Source organism: Hirundo rustica, chromosome 15 (genome assembly GCF_015227805.2).
Source record: "Hirundo rustica isolate bHirRus1 chromosome 15, bHirRus1.pri.v3, whole genome shotgun sequence".
Lineage (NCBI taxonomy): Eukaryota > Metazoa > Chordata > Aves > Passeriformes > Hirundinidae > Hirundo > Hirundo rustica.
This window is the reverse complement of record NC_053464.1, coordinates 142,080-154,778: the sequence shown is the minus strand read 5'-3', so window position 1 is coordinate 154,778 and position 12,699 is coordinate 142,080. Positions and strand designations below refer to the sequence as shown.

Sequence of the window (12,699 nt, the reverse complement as noted above, 5' to 3'; positions counted from 1 at the left end):
TATTAAATATGTAAATGTGAATACCTTATTAGTAAGTGACCCATTCCCAGAACCACAGAACAATCTTCCTGTTAATATCATTGGGAGGAGGTACAGCAAGCCATTGAAGTGTAAGCCTAAAGCAAAGATGGGTGATCCCAACACAGTGAGAAAAGAGAAAACAAAAACAAGTAGGAAGAAACAGAAAAAATGCACCAACCTTAACAGACATGCTGAAGTCAGGACAAAGGCATTCTGTGTCAAAAAGCTAGAGAACAACCTCAAAACACACCAATATACCTCATCAGTTTACTCCCAATTTTCAATTTTGCATAGACCAATCTCTTTATAAAATTACTTGGCAATCATCAAAATAATGATGAAATTATCATGGTGGGAGGTTAGAGAGGCAAAGTGGCAGGAGACTCTCAAGAGAAATCTGAACTCTACAGTCTCTGACTCTGCCCTGAGCTCCAGTGCAGGCTGTGATCTAGAGGACATGATCTCCTCTGCGCCTCTCTCTCCTAAGACATTTACCTCTGTGATACAGAGTGAGAGGAACTAATCTGATTTTTATTTATGCTTCAACATATGTTACACATGAAGTGGAAGATTCCTATCCGGGCTGTACACGGGCTGGCAGCTCTGTCCCCAGGCAGGTTTCGCCTGGCAGCCAGTCAGGCCAGAGGAAGCACCCACCACCAAGCTGAGTGACAGCCCCTCCCCGACACTTGCTGGTGGGACACGTGCCCGAATGCCCATGAAGGATGCCCGGGAAATCAGGTTATAGGAGGAGCTTTAGCAGATAAAAGCAGTTAATTCGACACAATGAGAACCATTAGTCTTTGGGTTTCTTGGAAGAAGCCGGGAATCGCCTGTAGGGTCTGCTTGGCCCCCTCCCTGCCTCAATTTTTCGAGGTGGTTCTGCTTCCCTGTCCGCACCTTTGCACTTTGCCCCGCTTTAGTATTTCCGTGATCATCGCCACACCGACCTCGTGCTCCGCTGCCTCCCCAGGGTGTAGGCAGCGCCGCAGCCAGCAGCCAGCCGCCCCCGCCGCAATCCCAACCCTGGTGAGCAGTCTGTCCCACCGTAATCCCAGCCCTGGTGAGCAGTCTGTCCCACCGTAATCCCAGCCCTGGTGAGCAGTCTGTCCCACCGTAATCCCAGCCCTGGTGAGCAGTCTGTCCCACTGTAATCCCAGCCCTGGTGAGCAGTCTGTCCCGCTGCAATCCCAGCCCTGGTGAGCAGTCTGTCCTGCCGTAATCCCGACCTGTGGTGAGCAGTCTGTCCTGCCGTAATCCCGACCTGTGGCGAGCAGTCTGTCCTGCCGTAATCCCGACCTGTGGCGAGCAGTCTGTCCTGCTGTAATCCCGACCTGTGGCGAGCAGTCTGTCCTGCCGTAATCCCGACCCGTGGCAAGCAGTCTGTCCTGCCGCTTGCACCCAGCCATTCACGAGAGCTGCGGAAAGCTCGCTGCGGCTGCCTCACGCTGCCCCTTTGAAAGCCGCCACTAGAGTCACGCAGCTCGCTGAGCCTTGCAACACGCAGGCTCTGTTTGCCATGCAGATGGTGATAGAGCGCTGGGGTTCTTAGGGTAACACTGTCCCTGTCTTCTGTTTCTCTCTTCGTCTCTCTTTTTCCCTCTCTGGTCTCATTTCTATCCCCTTTCAGCAAAAACACTTATGCTCCTTTACCTGGTTCTCAGATACAATATTGTCGCGTTTGTGCTTTATTTTCATCCAAGAAATCAATCAAAAAGGATCCTCCCCTACTCCCTCTTTTACAGCAGAATGAAACACAGAGTGTGACTGCATAGCTGGGACTGCTGGGTCTTAGCTTTCAGCACACACCAGAGCAAATGCCAGAGCTGGGGACAGATCCCTGCTTTATCAGTTTGTCCCATCAAAATCATGTAATACTAGTGTCTATCACGTCTGTGTCAGAAAAAGGTGTGCTTACTGCTGTTATGGGCAATCAACAGCCAATTTAATATAAAGTAATTTTATTTTGCCATTTTAAAAATAACAATCTGAAACAGCCACAATAAAAGAGACAACCTTGATCCCAGGTTATCGAAGTTGGGTGAACGTAGAGACGGTCACGAATGAACCAGTCTTTCCCCATTCATGATCACCTAGATCCAGTAGTCAGGTTTTATACAGTTTTTCTCCCCCGAGGCAGTTTTACTCTTAGTTCATATCTGCTGCACATATTCATGTGTTTTCTTTCTCTTGCTGCTTGGCTCTGAATGCTTCTTCCCAGCAGAATCAGGCGCCTGAATGGGGTTCTGAGAAGTCGGCATTGGGATGCTGATAGCAACATCTCTGGGTCTTCCTCTTCTAGATTAATATCATGTGTTAATCACCGGAGGAGGCAGGTGGTTCTTCCTTGATGGATGGGACATCTCCTCTTTGGCCGTTCCTTTTGGTTGCTAATCTGTGCTTCGCCCTGCTATTGTCTGGAATCTCTATGAGTGCAAATCAGTCTTGGCAATCAGGAGAGTTTCTAGTTTCTACAGTTTGGTGGAAACCCTCTGCTTGTAATACAGTTTATAGTTTATAACATATAGAACACAAATTTATCTCAAACTGCCAATTCAGGCTGTCAGTGGTCAAAGGACGAATGTCTCCGTTGCCCAGCTGACCATTACACACCCACAGACAGAGCTGTCCCTACCCTCCACACCTATGTGTTATTCCTACAGTGGGACCTTTATTCATCTCTGAATGATTTGAATGCATTGAAAGGGCAGCCTGTCATTCCACTTCAGTACAAGAAAAAATCCATTGAATCCCAGAACTCACAGCAATTTCCCAGTTTATCAATCAGGAATCCAGCCAGAATAACCACATTTCTAGGAGAAAACCAGAACAGAAATGTGTGTCTCGCTGCCTGGAAGCAACTACCAAAACACCCGCCCCCAAAGCTAGAGCAAAGCGGCTCATGTCCAAGCATAGATCACATACTGAGCTGGAGTCATTCCCAAGCCACCTTCCACACCCTCCAGTGTGCCATTATACCTGGTGCTGTTACAGTGAGTTTCACTAGAGCAGGTCAAGTTCTGTACAAGGCACAAAGCCTTTGTGATGTGCAGATACAGACAAAAACTCATGTATGCCTTTAAATTCTTCCCTACTAGATTTCTATTTCTCCTGCTCACTTCCCACTTCATGACCAGCCAGCCATTAGGGGACTTGTGTCATCTCCCAGAAAGCCAGCCCTTGTCAAATGGGAAGTGGCTGGACACTGGCACAGCACAGCCTCTCTTTCCCTTCCTGTGACAGTAGTAGCTGGAGCTCAGTGCTTTTATGCACATTTCAGCCCAAAAGCAAAGCCAGGAGACTGCATCGTCAGCTTTATCTGATCTCTTAGTTTCTTGACTATAGTTCACCTTGATCTGACTCCTCATTCCACAGTATAAAGTCTTAAGCAACATGTAAATATGAAACTTAGTCTGTATTAATTCATAGTTCTAAAGCATTTGCTGAAGAATATGAAACTAGTAAACCTGGCATGATTTAATAATGTTGGTTTTGCTACTGTTGTGGTTCGATACGAGCCAAATGCCAGGCATCCATGAAAGTCATTCACTCACCCTCTGTGATATGTAATATAAAGTTAATTCGCATTCGGTCTGAATTAAACTTTGTAAAATATAAAATGTACGTGGGATTTGAAAAGCGGAATGTGAGGGGGACACGGAGGATTGAGAAAGGGTGGGCGGGTTTCTGCCAGGAAACCATCAGAACGCTCGTTTACTCAGTGAATAGAAGGAGTGACCAGATAAGATGTGCCCCCCCCCCGGAGATGAACCTGCTAACGACGCAGCGATCAACACCAGATAGGTATCTTATCTGCTCCAGCCGAGTTTTACATCTCTAAACACCACTCCGGAGAAAGCAATCAAGACATTGTTCCACCCCAGGAAATCTATTCAACTGACCGGAGACGTGGACATGAATATCTGATGAAAAGAAGGGACACGAGGAGTAAGGTAACTCCTCATCCTTAGCGAAAGACTGTATAAAAACCAGCAGCTCGAGGTACACTTTGTGAACAGGGTAGATTCGGAGCGATAGAGTCCGTTTCTGTGTTCACCCAGTGCTGAAACCCGGGATTTGACGCTGTTCCTTTTAATTGTGGCTGTTAGAAACTGAGTTTAAGTCTCGAAATAAAACTCTATATTTTGGTTCACGAAATTGGGCTTGATCATTTATTACATCCTCCCCTGCCCCAGCTGGGCAGAGGAGAGAAAAATTTAATGAAGGCTTCATGAGTTGAGATAAGGGCCAGGAACAAACACTCCAAAGGCAAAACAGGCTCAACTTGGAGGTACAAATTGAATTTATTGCTAACAAAATCAGATGGGGATAATGAGAAGTAAAATAAGCCCTTAAAAAACCTACCCCCCCCCAGTACTCCCCACTTCCCATCTGCAACACAGGGAGACAGGGGCTGGGGGGTTTGGTCAGTTCATCACCCAAGGTTTTCTTCGACTGCTCACGGAGAGGAGTCCATCCCCTGAGACTGTTGGGTCCCTCCCACAGGACACAGTTCTCCATGAACTTTTCCAGGGTGGTTCCAATCTCACAAGCAGCAGATCCCTGGGACCTGCTGCAACATGAGCCCTTCCCACGGACAAACAGCCCTCCCAAAGCTGCTGCAGTGTGGGTCACTCTTCCACGAGGTGCAGTCCTCCAAGGACAGGCTGCTCCAGCCAGGAAGCAAGGCCCACTCTCTCCACTGGGTCTCCCACAGGCTCACAACCTCCTCTAAGGCACCCACCCACTTTGGCATGGGTACCTCCCCCACAGGCTGCAGGTGGATCTCTGCATCCCTGTGGATCCTCATAGGCTGCAGGTGGATCTCTGCATCCCTGTGGATCCTCATAGGCTGCAGGGGGACAACCTGCTTCACCATGGTCATCACCACAGCCTGCAGAGGAATCTTGTCTCTGGCACCTGGAGCACCTCCTCCCCCTCCTTCTCCACTGACTTTGGTGTTCCCATGTTGTTTTCCTCGCATATTCTTACCTCCTCCTCTTCCCTGGCTAGAAAAAAAACTGTGCCCCACTTTGTTTCAATTTTCTTCTTAAATATGTTATCACAGAGGCATTACCATCATCTCTCATTGACCATCAAGGATTGGCTCTGCCCAACATGGTGGAAGCTTCCAGCAGCTTCTCACAGAAGCCATCTCGGTGGCCTGCCCCACTACCAAAAAACCATGCAAAAAAACCAGCTACTGAAAAGTAACATCTCAACACCATATGATCAGGAAACACCCCCTGCCCTAGGATCTTTCAGCTACTGAAAATCCATCTGCATTTGAAGATGAGTCCTGGGTCTTCACACCAGTAGGCATAAGCTAAACATCTCAAATAACTACAAGAGAAATATGATTTCAATCAGGTGATGTTTTATATGGCCATTTTATTCACAATCCCTCAGATCTTCTGCAGCAGAAATATTGGAGGATGCAAGGAAGCAGCTTTCTAGAATGTTGTTGTTGCAAGTCCTCATCTCAGCTGCTGCAGCCACTGGTGTGAGACAGGGAGAGGCTAAATCACTAGAGTAAAAATATGTCAAAAGTGTCAACTGTTAAAAATTCTGTTTGCATAGTACAAATAATAGAAAAAATATGGCTTTGTTTCACTACCCTACAAACTTACTGAGGTAACAAAATGTGACATAATACTTACCTATTTTTCGGGGCAGGGGAGCTCATGTTTGCAATAACAAACTGCACCCAATTTAGCCTGAAGTTCACTGTCTGAATGTCAAGGATTGACCGCATTCAAATGAAAAACAACAACAACAACAACAACAACTTGCAAGCTCTAGTCACTCCACCCTGGCTACTAAGACAAACAGAGAACTGGACTCTAACTCTCCGCCTACAGACACTGACCTGCCAGCAGACAGCACATGTGAGGCAAATCCTCCCAGGACACATGGAACTAAATGCAGACATGACAGGAAAATGAGTCAAGTAAGAATTTGTCAGGTAGTTAGAAATTAGGTTTTGGCACTCTGGCATCTCTGCAGAAATCCCAGCAATCTGCTGGGATGTGAGTCCAAACCTTGAACAATAGCATTTCCCATCATCTGAGACTGTGGCTAGTTTTTACAAGACAGAGTGTCACAATCCGCTTGTACAAGCGGGGGTCATGATGGTTCATTTACTGATCTCAGAGTGCAAAACACAACACAGAGGGGATTTCAGTATTAATCAAAACAAATGCACTTTTTATTGATTGACCATAGCAAATGCGATAGAGGGATTAAGAGTGAGAAAAAGAGACAGAGAAAGAGAGAGAGGAAAGAGGGGATATAGCTACCAAAGGTGGAGACAAAGTCCTTGTGGTCTGGTCGATGGGTTCGCCTGTCACGTCAGGGAGAGTCTCTAAATCTCTGGTTAACTCAGGGGTTTTTATTACATCCTCAATCACAGGGGGAACAGGTAAATCTGTTCTGAAGCCACCAAGGGGGAACAGGTAGTCCATGTTCTCAGCAGTAAGCGAGAGCCATTGTCTTCTTGGTCCAACGACCACGCCTGCAGGCAAACATCTCGCTTTGGTTAAGTCAGCCCCACCCCCCCCCAACCCCCCCCCATATCAGGGTTGTAGGGGTCTCATGTCTCAGTCCTTGAAAGGGGCTTCATATTCTCAATCTCAGTCCTTGGGAGGGGGCTTTGATCTGTCACGGTGGTTGTGAAGCAGATGAGGGATTTTCTGTGGGGGACCACCAAAGTTACCCCAGAAAGTCCACTTGGCCAAGAGCTGAGGAAATTCATAGGCTATTGTCGTGAAGCCAGGACCGTGAAGCAGGTGCAAACTTCAGGTACAGAACTGCCATTACACTGCTCAAAGCCCATGTACCGTGGCGTGGTGACACAGGAAAATGCACCTGCAGACGATTGGCAAGCATCCACCTTGAGCAGGCCAGAACTGCAGTGGGGTCCTCGGGGTCCTCGCAATGATCGTGAGGCAAATTAGGGGAACTTCAGACCGACTCTTACACAGAGTCATCCTCTGACCCCCATACACGGCTCTGTCTTTGAGCCAGCAAACACGTGAATGCACGTTGCTGAACACCATGTGAACATGATGCCTGCAGTGCCAGGAGGTTTGGATCTGGAGACTGAGAAAAACTTTCCTCATGTCCTACCTCCAGTGTCTCCTCGTGACCACTGTCTCCCAGCCCAGGGTAGGTACTGGTGATAAAATGCTATGGGTCTCCTATGTGCAGTGGGATGAAGTCCTGACTGGCCTTTTTTAGTACGGTGATAGGGAGCCGACAACCATCAAGCAAGGGCAGGCATTATATTCCCAGTTATCCTGGCAGCAGAGAAAGCTCAAACCCCTCACAGCTTGCCCCAGCTCACGCATCTCCACAGTGGATATGCCTGTAACAACGGCTCACTCCCAGCATCTAGGAGGTAAGAACTTGGAGCATGACTCTGGTAGCAACACCACAGGAAAAGGTTTGGAAACTTCACTGCCAATGCCTCCGTTTTGCTGGTTCACCCCCTTTTTGCACGGCCTGGACAGAGGCCCAGCACGTACCCCCCCAAACCAACCCCCTGCACTGATACCCTGGAACTGCTGCTGCAGGACACTGGGGATGGTGAAGCGGGGGTCGAAGGTGAGAAGGCAGTTGAAGAGCAGCACAGCAAAGCTGTAAGAGGCTGAGGCAGAGCGGAGCCTCCTCACCCTCCCATCATGGCTCTCCCATGGGTCCCGCCGAGCCCCAGCTGAGCCCTGGGCGCGGGGGGCCCGGCTCGACCCAGCTCGACCCTCCGCGGTGGCTGAGCCGCGGCCCCCAGCTGGCCCCCACGGGCAGCCTGGGGCCAGGCCTCCCCCAGGGCTGAGCCATGACGGGAAAGGGCTGGGGGCATGCTGAGGGGAAAGGAGTTGAAACAGCGATAAATTGGAGGAACTGACCTTGATCATAGAGACGAAATTTTGTAACAAGAATGAGACTGCCGACATTAAAGGAAGGAATCAGGTTGTAAATACAGGGTGCGAACAACAGTGCAGAAGAAACTGGTTTGTAATACATTGTAAACTGGTCTGGAGTTCAAAATACGATGTTTTGGGGGAAAAGGCATCTCTAGAGGTGTGTTACTGGAAGTGTCTTACATAAGACACGAAGAAGACCACTCTGAAGGGAGGAGGGAGCACTGCACGACTGAATCAGTAGAAACCAGCAAAGTGTTTCTCATTTTCACAGGAGCAGAGTCTTTGCCAGTGACAAGGAAAAACAACACATCCTGCACCTCAAGCCCATGTATGACTGAAGGGGTAAGTCTATTCCTCTTTCCATTTGAAGAGTATTTCCTAGCCAAATGAGGCATAAAGAGCCATCAAAATAAGGCAAACCCCTCAATGGCACCTCTGCAGGCCAGTGCATTACGTGGCCTTAAACAGACCTTGGGAAATACATGACTTGTGTCAGTGGATCAAAGGTCACAGTAGGTAATGTGATGTTAAACAAAAGTTTTTCAACAACATCTACTGATAATAGTTCAAGAATAATTTTAGGAGCAACGGAGTTCTGAAGAGTCAGTCTACAAGGTATCTTCAAAGTCTGTTTTTATAAATTCTGTTGCTTTAGACATAATTTCTGCTGCCATGTAGAAGTTTTTATTTTGCCCTGCCCTATGATTTCTTTCTTCCTTGATCTGCAGGTGTGGAGGATGCAGAAACAGCATTATTGTCTTATGTGAGGAGGATGCTTCATGCTGCTAACCCACGTCCTTACCCAGCTGTGCTGGGCAGACTCTGAGCAGGTGAGCCCCCACCCACCGGCTCAGTCATATCCCCCAGTGGGATGGAGAAGAGAACTGGAAGGGCAACAGCAAAAGTGAGCAACCCACAAAGCCTTGTAGTTGAGATACAGAATATAAATAAGTGAAAGGGAACAAAAACAAAGGGGAAAACTCCACCAAGTGATGTACAAGCAATCACTGACCATCAACCAACTGATGTCCACCTGTGTTGTTGTGCATTATTTGGGTTTATATTGTATTTAATTTTTATATTGGGTTTTGTAATGGTTTCTTCTGTACCCCCTGTTCCCATGGAAAATGTATCATCACAAGATTTGTCCCTGCTCCTTTTCCCCGCCTATTTTCCCACACTGGAATGTAATCCAACTCTGTTCCACTCCCACCTTATCCCTGATTGGGTAGGGGCTTGTCCCTGCCTCTAGCCCCTTCCCCCTGGATATAAGCCAGGAGAACAGGTGGAAAAAACCTCTTGGCTCTTGGGACTGGGACTGGACTGGACTTCAGACCCTGCGGGGGCAGGACCACAGGAGAAACACTTCATAAAGCCGTGATTCCCCCTGGACCAAGGGCAGACTCTTTCCCTTTGCCATTGACAGACGCCTGCTCTCTTTAAAGGAAAAGGTTCCAGCCTCTCTGGGATCTTTAAGGCCCTGAGGAAAAAATCTTTCCAGCTGTGGTTTCTCTCTCAAGTTAGATGAGGCAAAAACGGAGCTGGGGGCTCCGGGAGAGAGAGAGACGTGGCACACCTGGTCCCAGGCAATGATCACCATGGGTACCTTGGAAAAACCTCCTCCCCAGCTTACTTGCTGAACACGATGCCAGGTGGCATGGGACATCTCTGGTCAGCTGAAGAAAGTGTGGCTGTGTGACGGACACTGTTCTCCTCACCAGTGTGAGTACAGCGCTGTATCAGCTGCTGTGCAGAAAACAAACTCCCAGCTAAACCCAGTACACTATGAACTGGATCCTGTTGCTAGAGGACACAAAGAGAAATGATACTCACACTCTGACTCCAAGGCAAAAGAAGGCTAACTTCATTATGATTTATTATGGCAACAATCCTGTAAGGAATTCTTTTGGCCAAACAAGAAGGTTTTATAATAGCATTTAGGAAAAATAAAAGTGTCTGGATAACAATAACATTTATCTAGGCATATATGCTTTTATGCCTATATAAATGATGCAAATTTTGTATGTATACATAAATTTGTATAGTGTCTATATATGTATGAATGTATGTGTCACTAGAGGACACAAAAAGAATGATACTCACACAGTCCAGTTCAGAGCAAAAGAAGGACAGTTTATTTACTTGACCTCACATAGATTCTGGACAATGACCAGGGACTGGAGGATAAGGTTTCCACCTCTTTGATGCCACTGGCCAGATTAGAAGTCCATCAATTGTCCCTCATCAGAGAGGAATGTGAAAACAATCACTTTGTTTATGTTACAATCCATGAGAAGACTCCACTACAAAAATGCAAACAAGCCAGAAGGCTAAAACTCCGGGCAACATGTATGTATGTATAAACCCATGTATATCCTGTGTGTGACTGATTTGAAAATAGCGTTAGAGCTTTAGAGCTTTTCTAGTGATCTGCAGGTCTCAGGTGGGGAGTGGGGGGTGTGGTGTTCCAACGCTGTTAGGCACTGTTCTGTGCCAAGCTTTGTAGAGTGTCTAACCTATGTTTGTGCCACTGCTGGTGTTTGTATCCACTTCAGGAGCCTTTGTTCCAACCACAGTTCTTATAAAAAATAGGCTGGATAAAACTCACTGTGGTGCCAAAGGGATGAATAGGAAAAATGTATCAGCATCCTGCAATGTCAATCATGGCTTGGAGATACTGGATTTATTTACATATTGAGTCTCGACATACACTTCCAATTTTTTCCTCCAGAAGCATTTTGTTATATCTATCTATATCTATATCTATAGCTTTAGCTATAGATATAGCTATATATCTATATCTAATCTAATCTATCTATATATCTGTATCTATATCTGTTGGGGGTTAGGTTTGGTGGGGTTTTTTGTGTTTATTTTTGTTTTGTTTTTTCCCCTATAGAATTTTTCCCCCCCATAAGTTGCTAAGAGACTAAATACTGATGCTTAGATGGTGCTTGACCAACACAGAAGACGTGGCTGGAAGGGAGACGATCACAGGAAGTTTGGGGGAGGGCAAAGGACAGGGCTGGGGGAAGCTGCGTTTCTTTTCTCCCTGCTCTCAGCATCAGAGAGGCGGCTGTTTTACTACGTGAGGTGTCCACTGATAATGGAGGGTCCGATCCTGGGAATTCTACCACCATCCATCATCTGCTGGAGCACCCAGGAATTTGGAGCCCTTTCACCTGCCCTGCTGGAGCTGGGCCAGCCCTGTCCGGCCATCGTGGCTTCGTCAGCACTGCTCACTTTGCCAGGGCATGCCCCGCCTTTGCCTGCCAGGACACCCCCCTGCCTGCTGGGGACCCTCACCGTTCCATCCCCCAGCCTGGGAGTTTTCTACCGTGCCAGCTTGGTGCTCTCAGGGTCCCAAGATATCAGACTGCCCTGGGCTTTGTGAAACAAAGCCCCTCGCGGTTCCTGGTTCTGTTTATTATTAATGCTGTATTTGTTGTTGTTTGTTTGCCTTGTTATACTTACGAGTAAAGAACTGTTATTCCTTTCCCCATAGCCCTGACTGAGAAGCCTCTTTAATCTTCTAAATTATAACAACTTGGAGGGAGGGGATTGGAATTCCCCATTCCTAGAGAGCTCCCGCCCCTCCCTAGAAGATACCTGTCTTTCAAACCAAGGCAATATCTTAGAAATACTGTCTGCATATATATTGTGTGTGTATGGGAGTATCTATCATTACATATATTGCATAATGTTCCATATTATATATATGAAAATATTATATGTATTTTTCACATTTATGACATATATCCGCCTCCATCATTTCAACCCTTGGATAACAGGCTGTGTGAATTTCTTGTGTAGAATTAATTTAGTTCTTGAATTTTACCCTTTTCCCCCCTCTTTAGTGCCAACTCCTAAGTCACCTGGAATATAGATGGGGAATGAGTTTTGTTTCTAAGCCCTTAGTGAGAATGATGATATAGGACTAGTGGTGGGGAGGTCAGATACTCATGATGGATTTGTAATGATCACATGAATGTTTCTACAGATTCAGGCTACCCTGTGTCTAGAAGAATCTCTAGGCTGTCTTTAGTGAGGAAAAGGACAGTCATAAAAATATTTCAGGTGCTCCATCCATTAATTTTCTGAACATGGCCAGGTTTAATACTTCCTCCTGAATCCGCACATCAGCAACTCTGGTGTCTGTGTCGTTGTGAGAACTTCCCAAGAGATAATCAGATCTAACAGACATGACTAATTTAAAACCTATGATCCAGAAATCATGTGGGATGTCAGCCTGAACCTTGAACAACAGCATTTTCCATCAGAACCTGAGGAGTGTTGCAATTTCCATCCTGTATCTAGTAAAAAGCCCTTATGGAGCAGATGAGGTGTGGGCTTTTGCATTGGAAATAGAGGAGGGAGAGCAAAAAAATTAGAACTGAAGAAGCAGCAGTGCGTCAGAAACCTCATCTACTCACAGCAATTATGGAACAAGAACCAGACCAATCCAAACAGAGGAGGAATGCTCTTCTTCCATTATTCCTTCAAGGATGAAGATTAATATTTGAAAATAAAAATCAATTAGCTGACAAGTAAGATGAAGATTCTGAACACAATCTATGGAAATCATCCACGAAGAAACCCTTTGATGAGGAGGATCCACGATGGCTTGTAAATCCTGGAGCATGTTTGTCGGAAGATGGTTTACTCAGGATTTGCCTTAGGTTCTACCTTGTAAGGATATCTATGAGTTTAGTATTGTCTCCTGGCTATTGGGTCTCTTCTGTTCTGTCAAATCCCA

The 12,699-nt window shown here is 46.6% G+C and overlaps 1 pseudogene; it reads right to left on the bottom strand.

Annotated features, from left to right (window-relative positions):
- The window catches only part of LOC120759780 (major facilitator superfamily domain-containing protein 1-like), a 33,264-nt pseudogene that overhangs the window by 8,161 nt on the left and 12,404 nt on the right, over nt 1-12,699 (bottom strand).